Genomic DNA, 7,673 nt, shown 5'->3' with positions numbered 1-7,673 from the left:
GTCTCCTCTGCAAAGGCCGAGAACCGGGGGCTGCTGGTCCCCAAGCGCAGCGAAGGCCGGGGGCTGCTGCCAGGGCCCTGTGGTCCCCGCTGGAGCCCCCGGCCAGCGGCACCTCCTCCAGCTCCGCGGGGGCCATCGGCCCCAGCGCGAGCTTCCCCTGCCCTTCCGGGCGGGGCCGGCGGGAAGCGCCGCCGCGGCCGTGGCTCCGTCTCCCCGAGGCGGCTGCCGGCCGCTTGCTCCGCTCGCCGCGTCTCGGTGTCGGCGCTGCGGCGCTCAGCGCTGCGGAGGGGCCGGCGGGGCCGGCGGGGCCGGGTGCGGCCGCTCGGTCCCGGGACGCCGGTTCCTCCGGGCGGGGGATTCCCGCTGGCTCTGTGCGTGGACCCGGGGCGGGCGGCCGGGAACATGCCGGGGGGGGATCTGCGGAGGGTGTGCGCGTGTTGGTGGGAGAGAGAAAGTGGGCGAGAGGCGGATCAAAAGTGCAAAGGACAGTTAAAAAAATGAGAGTGAAATGGGGGCTTCTGGGCGCCAAGGCCGCGTGGAAATTGCACTTTGGGCAAGAGTGAGGTTGAGCAAAGGATTCGTTTCCTCGCTCCTTCCCGGTCTAACCGGGACGGTGGGTGTTTTCGGGGGTTTTGGAAAGCTGGAGGTGAGCTGTCTCGAGGGAACGCCGCTGTCAGACTCCCGGCGGTACCGGGCGTTCCCCTCCAGACCCCATCTGCCGAGGTTCCCGGAGATCTGGGTTAGAGTCTGGCCTGGGGTGGCTGTTACTGTAAAACACTTTAATCAAGGGAAGAGTGTAACGGGTGAGAAACCAGAATTAATGCCCTGGCTGCTGCTGGGTGTAAAGAGGAAGGAAACGTAGAGAAGTGTCAGGATTCTTTTTGGTGCAGGAGGAACCCCGGGCAGTGGTGCCAGGATCTGTGTGATCGTGTGTTTCGGGGATACACCCACGGTGAAGCGATGCTCCAGACCCTGGGTTTCTGCTCTTGGTAATGTTACTGATTTTATTATTAACGGATCAAATTGTGTTTGATTGTGTTTTGATTTTAGTATAAGTGTGGAACTAAAAGATATTTTAGTAAAACTCATTTTACATTTATTGTATTTTGAACCTAACAACCAGCTGCTACTCTAAATGTTCCCTGTACAGCCCCGTACCAAGGCCGAAGGGATTGGCGGCAATTATCTAGTAGAAACACAAGATCCCTCCCAGCACCCCACTAGTCCCCACTGGACCCTTCTTGCACCCCATTATAGTTCCCCAGGACCCCATTATCTCCCCCAGAAACTGCCCTCAGGAGCCCTTTAGACACACCACCCCCCCTTCCCCCCCCCAGACAGTGATAACCCCCTCAACTCCCCCATGGCCCCAATAACACCACCCAAGCACCAAGACCCCATTACGTCCTTCAAGACACCCCCAGAGCCCAGTAACTCCCCCTGAACCCCCTCCAGGACGTCCCCACTCCCCCCACCTCAGACACCAATATCTCCCTCAAGACACCCCCCCCCCCCGAGGACCCCAATACCCCTCCCAAACCCCTCCAGGACACACAGAGCCCCCACCCCCCGACTCCATTACACTCCCTCTAGGGCCCAAATAATCCCCCAGGACCCCAATAGCCCCCACACCTCCCACAGAACCCCCATAACACCCCCCAATAGCCCCCAGGTCCCCAGTGCCCCCTCACGGCACAGGCAGGAGTGTGGGCAGGTGCTGGGGGGACACAACGTGCTGGAGCCCCCCGGGGTCCCCTGGCCCCACAGGGCCTACTGCCTGCGACACTCTGCCAGGGCTCTGTGCTCTGAGGGAGGCGGCCTGGGCAGGAGGCCTCCAGCTCTCCATGGTCTCCCCTGAGGGATGTTCCTGCAGAGATTTGGTTCACCCGGCAAGGGGGAATTGCTCCTTTGAAAACACTCCCTTTGGTCTGGGTGGTGACTGAGTGTTTCTCCTGCCAAGGGGGCACCAGCCCCAGCAGCCCCAGCACTAGTGGTGGTGGCTCCGGCCCAGCAGTGGGTGGGCGCAGGGGGCTGGGGCCCATTTCCCTGCCGGGGGTGGGGGCATCGCCGGGGAAGGGAAAGCTTTGGTCTAAAACCCCAAACTTTTTCATGGTTCTGAATTTGTTTTCAAAAAATGAAAGGTTTGTTGTCCCGGTTGTGGCACTCCAGACGTTCTGCTGTGTGACTGTGCTTGTCCTTTTCCCTTGAACTCGGTGGGTTTTGCTGTCTGTTGGGGTCTGTGCTGTCTGCGGGGTTTATCTGTCGGGTTACCCCAGGGAAAGGGAATTTTAGCCCTTTATTTTTACTTCAAGGGTGAAAGAGGTGACCCATTTAATATTTTCTGCCCGCTGTGGTGATTTGGGGTGGGTGGGTTCAGTCTGATGAAACACCCCGGAGTGGTGCTTCAGAGGGTGCCGGTCACCAGAGCCGAGAGGTGCTGCTCAGAATCCGGCATTAAGGCCGAGGGCGAGAGCTGGCCCAGGGGGGCTCTTGCCTTCCGGCTGGGGGACAGTGTTTCCCAGCTGGGAGGTGCTGGGAGAGATGGGGGGTGAGCAGGGCTGTGCTGGAGCCCAGCCCCTCTGCAGAGCCCGGCTGCTCCTCTGGCTTTCTGCACAAAGGTCAGGTTCTGTGCAGAGCTGCTAATTCGCGCCTTTGCCAAAAGACCAATCCTGTTTTTTTCAAGTCGGAACGTCCTGCTCTGCTTTCAGGAAAGAGTCTCTTGACATCTGCAGGCAGAGCCGAAACCTCCCACACTGAAGCTACAAGAAGTAACTGAAAAGTAATAAAAGGACAAGTGTCTGTGTGCCGGGAAACTGGGAGTGCCTCTGGGTGGGAAATCCGGCAGCAGCCGTTGCTCTGAGGCTGCAAACTGCCGGCACAGCAGCTGCCGCGGGGGGCACTGCTTCAGCCTCCTCCGGCAGGCTCTCCTTCACCTCCACCTCTCCCCCCTGCAGCAGCTCTGCAGAAAATCGTCACTTTTCACTGCCCGCGGCTGTGGATTGCTGTGAACGGGATGTAACCGGTTGCCACCGTGTTTCCCTGCAAGCTTGTCCTGCCTGATGTGCTGTCAGTCTGCAGATCGTCACCTCGTTCCTAGGTGAGTGTTGGGGCTTCTCCTGGGGTCTCCTGTGCATCTTCTTACGTGTTGACAAAATGCCCATGGGAAAAGAGAATTATCATCAGGATAATTGATCAGGAAGAATTCATCCAGATCTTTACAAAAGCAGTCTCCTGTCCAGAACACCTGTGTAGTTCATCTTGCCTGTTTTTTCTTCCCGTCACCTTCCAGCTCCTGTTGGGTTCTGCTTTGCCCTGCACCTCTGCTTGTTCTCATCCCCATTTCATGGAGCCAGGCAGACCGACTTCCTCCTCCTCCTCCTTTTGCCTGCTTTTCTCCCTGTGACATCTGTTTTCTGTAACTGCCTGGTCTTTGCGGAACACATTTAACAAGGGCTCTGGCAGGTTCCCCCTTTCAGGAGGTGCCTGTGGCTGCAGGGATGCCGTGTGGAGCAGGTGGGACAGGGCTGGCGTCTGCTCCGGGTCGGGGTTCGCACCCTCGGGTGCTGCGCAGAGGCCGGGTGCTGTGGGCTCGCGGCGGTAGCTCGGGCTCGGAGCAGAACCTGGTCTTTGGGGAAAACGTGGGTTTTCCTGAAGTGACTCCCTGTGCCGAGGCTGGCTGGCGGCCTGCAGCCGGCGTGTGCCCTGTGCCGGGGAGCTGGCCGGGGGTGTCAGGGAGCGGAGAGGTCTGACAGCACCTTCCTGGGCGCTGGCTGGGACAGGCCGGGGAGGGCTTGAGCTCTGTGTGTGGTGGCCAGGGGAGGCGATGCAGCAGGTGGAGCCGGCTCGTCTCTGATCGACCTTTTGAGGCAATTCCTGCTGGGGATTTAGGTTTTAGGACAGTTAACTGAAATCTTGCTCTATAAGTTGCTGATGAGTATGAGCAATGCAACCCCTGAGAATGGCAGTACTCAGAGGTGGCTGCATCTGCACCCAGGGGATGCTCCTCTGTCCTTAGAACTTGAGGAAGGAAGCTTTGCAGGGGTCAGCAGTGCTGCGGCTGAGGGGACTGGGTTTTCCAGGGCTGGGCAGCAGATTCTTCCCCTGTCTATCCTGCGTCTGCACTGTGAAAGCTTGTGCACAGCAGTGCCTTGCTGCCTGTGCCTTCTGTTTCAGCGCTCTGCTGCCAGTTATTTCACTGGCTGTGGTGAGCACCAGGCATCTGAAGGTGGTGGTGAAAATGTGATGGATCAGGAGAGGCAGCAGGACCAGCGGCAGTGAAAGATTGTCAGGTGTTCAGTGTCACAGGAGAAGCACCCGAGAGGTTTCAGAATGGTGATTTGTTTGAAGAGGGGTCACACAGGGTCACCAGGACATCATGAAGTTTAATTTAGGGTTGTAAAGAGATTTTCCACTCTGAACTTCAGGCAAGTAGCAGTTGTTTCTTGGTATTTTAAAAGCGGTTAGAATCTCCTCTACTCCTTCTGTCATTGCCAGGTGTTGAACTGGCAGCTGACAGCCCCAGAGCTCTCACTTCTGTCTCACCATCTTCCACCTCACAGGAGCTGGTGCTGTGTGGTCGGGCTGTGTGCATTGCTGAAGGCCTGCACACATTCCTCTCTATGCCATGGTTTCCTACGGGAAAAATGGAATTGGGAACAGTCACACTTTGGGGATTCCATCCTGGGCAGGCAGTGGGATGCGCCTGAAACTGTCGTTTGACTCTGTGGGGAATTGTTGCAGAACCAGAGTGTAGGGTTGAGGAGACAAGATGTTCCCGCAGCAATGGAGAGAGAAGTATGCAAAGGTTTCAGCTGCCAGCCTGCACACACTGGCTGTGCATGTACTCGAATGCTCGGCTGCAGTGCCCCGGGCTGCAGAGGTTATTGTGCAGAAAAGCCCTTGGTTAGTGGAGTAATTCTGTGTTGGAATAATTCTGCATCTGGGCAGTGGAATGGGATATTTACCTTGTGACACAGAGGTGCCTCTCGGGCAAAGCAAAACACTAAGAGATTTTTTGGAGGAATGTTCATTTTTGTTCTGATTTCATGCTGTCTGAAATGTCTCTTGCCCTTTTTCCCCTTGGAGAAGTCTCATGAAGTTTTTGCAGCTGTCCTGACTCTCCTCCCCTGCCCTCCCTGGCAGCAGTGTGGCAGTGAGAGCTGCCCCCCGGGAGGAGGTGTGCTCTGCTGGCTGTTAAAGAGTTGGCAGCGCTGGGCTCTGTGCTCATCTCCAAAGGTTCCCTGTTCTCCCTGGGCAGTGGATTTGAGTGTTCTGCCATTCTGAGAACAGGAACATCTGTACAGATACAAAGCCTCGAGTGCATGGATTGGGTTCGTGAAGGCCCGATTCTTTTAATCTCCTTTGGCAGCTCTATTGCCCCACATTTTCTCTCTGCCCTCTTCTCTGTCAAACTGTCTCACAGCTGGCCTTCTTCCCCAGGCTTTGCCTCGTCCCCTGGTCAGACTCGAGCTGTTCAGTCCCTGCAGGCCCAGCGGCTGCTGGGGGATCTGAGCTGGGCAGAGGCAGCAGGGCCTGATCGCTGAAGGAAGCAGGTGTTGTGCTCTGACTCTGATCTTGCTGAAGCTGCTTTTGTTACCCTTCCAGAAAACCAAGCGAGGGCTGAATCAGAGCTGGCGGTTTGCTGAAGGTACCAAAGAACAGGGGCTTTAGAAGGCAATGCCGAATCCCGTGGACAACCGTAATGCTGTTTGTTTGTTAACTTGTCCGAGGTATTTCATTGTGGGTTTTGTGTAAGGTGCTATCAAGCAATCCCATGCAGCTGGAAGCCAGAGGCAAGCCCATTTACTTCAGGGCTGTGAAGATCTCTACTCCTGGGACAGCTGTCTCGCTGCTGCAGGGGTTGGTTTTTATTTTGCTGTGGAGAAACGGAACAAAAATTTTCATGCCATTTCCTTTTCCCTGAGGTGGGAGAATTCCTGGAAGTCTCCGCATAGAGTTAAGGGGAGCCTTCCTCTTTTTTCCCGGAGCTGGGCTGAGTGCAGCTCCCAGAAGGCCGGGCTTTGGAAGGCCGGGAGCGCTGACCCGACCAGGCAAGAGGACTCCTGACAGCAGGGCTGGGCTGCAGTTGTGGCTGCAGGTGCTGCGGGGAGATGCTGGGTGTCTGGGGGGCTGACCTGGCCGGTTTGGTGGTTTGAGGGCGCTGTACGCTCTGCCCCAGGTGCTGAGAAGGTGTTTTCTGTCGGCAGGGCTGGTGGCCCATCAGTCTGTGTTCTCAGAGGTGAGCCCACAGGAGTCCCTCGCTGGGGCTTGGCTGCAGAGAGCTCTGTGGTACCTTGAACGTGTTTGACCTTTCCCAGAGTGCTCAAACCTGCCAGTTGACGCTCTTTAACACTGTCCTCTGAAAGAGCCTTCCAGCAGGGATGCCTATCATCTCTGGCTTTCCCTTCAGAGAATTGTCACCAAAAGCTGCTGTATCTTTGTCACTTGCCAGATGCCACCTTGTTGCTCTGGGCTTTTCCACAAGAGGGCTGTGAGGAGGCTGTGGTTGTCTGACGTGTGGTGTAGGCAGGCTCTCGGTTGCCTCTGCGTGGCCAGCTGATAGCCTTCTGGCTCTCAGTACACTCTGGGTGGCAGCACAGGCTCTAAGACAACTGTAATGAGGATGTGAGTGGTCAGCTTTAGTCTCCAAGTGGCCCCAAGATGCTAGCCCAGGGGCTCTGAGTAGGGTCTCTGGCCAGCTCGGGTCCAAGAGGGCTGTGAGTAGGCTCTGGTTGGCTGTCCTGTGGTGTAGGCGGGCTGTAGGTTGCCTCTGGCTGGCCAGGTGGTGTCCTACTGGGCTCCAGTTAGTCTCTGGATGGCATGCTGGTCTCAAGAAGTACTCTGAGTAGGCTCTGGCTGGCCAGCTGTGCTGTCCCGTGCGCTCCAAGTAGGCTTTGGATCGCAGGCTGCAGGCCACCATGTCTCTGGGGAGGCTCTGTCTGGCCAGCGGCTGCCGCCCAAGAGGGCTGTGAGCAGGTGGTGGCTAGCTGAGCTGTGCTCCAGACTGACTCTGAAGTTTCCTCTGGCTGGCCATCTGGTATCTAGCTGTGCTCTGAATAGGCTCTGGGTGGCAGGCCGGGCTCCAAGGCAACTCTGAATAGGAGCTGTCCGTCCAGCTGTGGTCCACAAGGGATGCAAGTAGGCTCTGCCTGAATTACCTCTTGTCCAGGTGGACACTTAGTTGCCTCTGGCTGGCCAGGTGGTGTCCAGTTGGGCTTGAGAAAGGCTCTGGCTGGCACACGGGGCTCAAAGACAACCCTGAGTGGGATCTGGCTGGCAAGCTGGGCTCCAAGACGGCTCTGAGTAGGCTTCAGCTGGCTGAGCTGTGGTCTAGGCAGGCTCTATGTTGCCTCTGGCTGGCCAGCTTGTGTCCAAGTGAGCTCTAAGTAGGCTCTGGGTGCCATGCCGTTCTCAAGGACAAATCTGAGTAGGATCTGTCTGGCCAGCTTTGGTCCAAGAGGGCTGCAAGTAGGCTCTGACTGGCGTGCTGCAGGCCACCAGGGCTCTGAGTAGGCTCTTGCAGGACGACCTCTGCTGCAGGCAGGTTCTAGGTTGCCTCTGGGTGGCCAGGTGGTGTCTAGCTGGGCTCTAATTCGTCTCTGGGTGGCAGGCCAGGATCAAAGACAACCCTGAGTAGGATCTGGCTGGCCAGGTTTGGTCCAAGATGGCTCCAG

The sequence above is a fragment of the Athene noctua genome, unplaced genomic scaffold (genome assembly GCF_965140245.1).
Source record: "Athene noctua unplaced genomic scaffold, bAthNoc1.hap1.1 HAP1_HAP1_scaffold_82, whole genome shotgun sequence".
In the NCBI taxonomy this organism is placed as follows: domain Eukaryota; kingdom Metazoa; phylum Chordata; class Aves; order Strigiformes; family Strigidae; genus Athene; species Athene noctua.
This window is presented reverse-complemented; position numbering follows the sequence as displayed.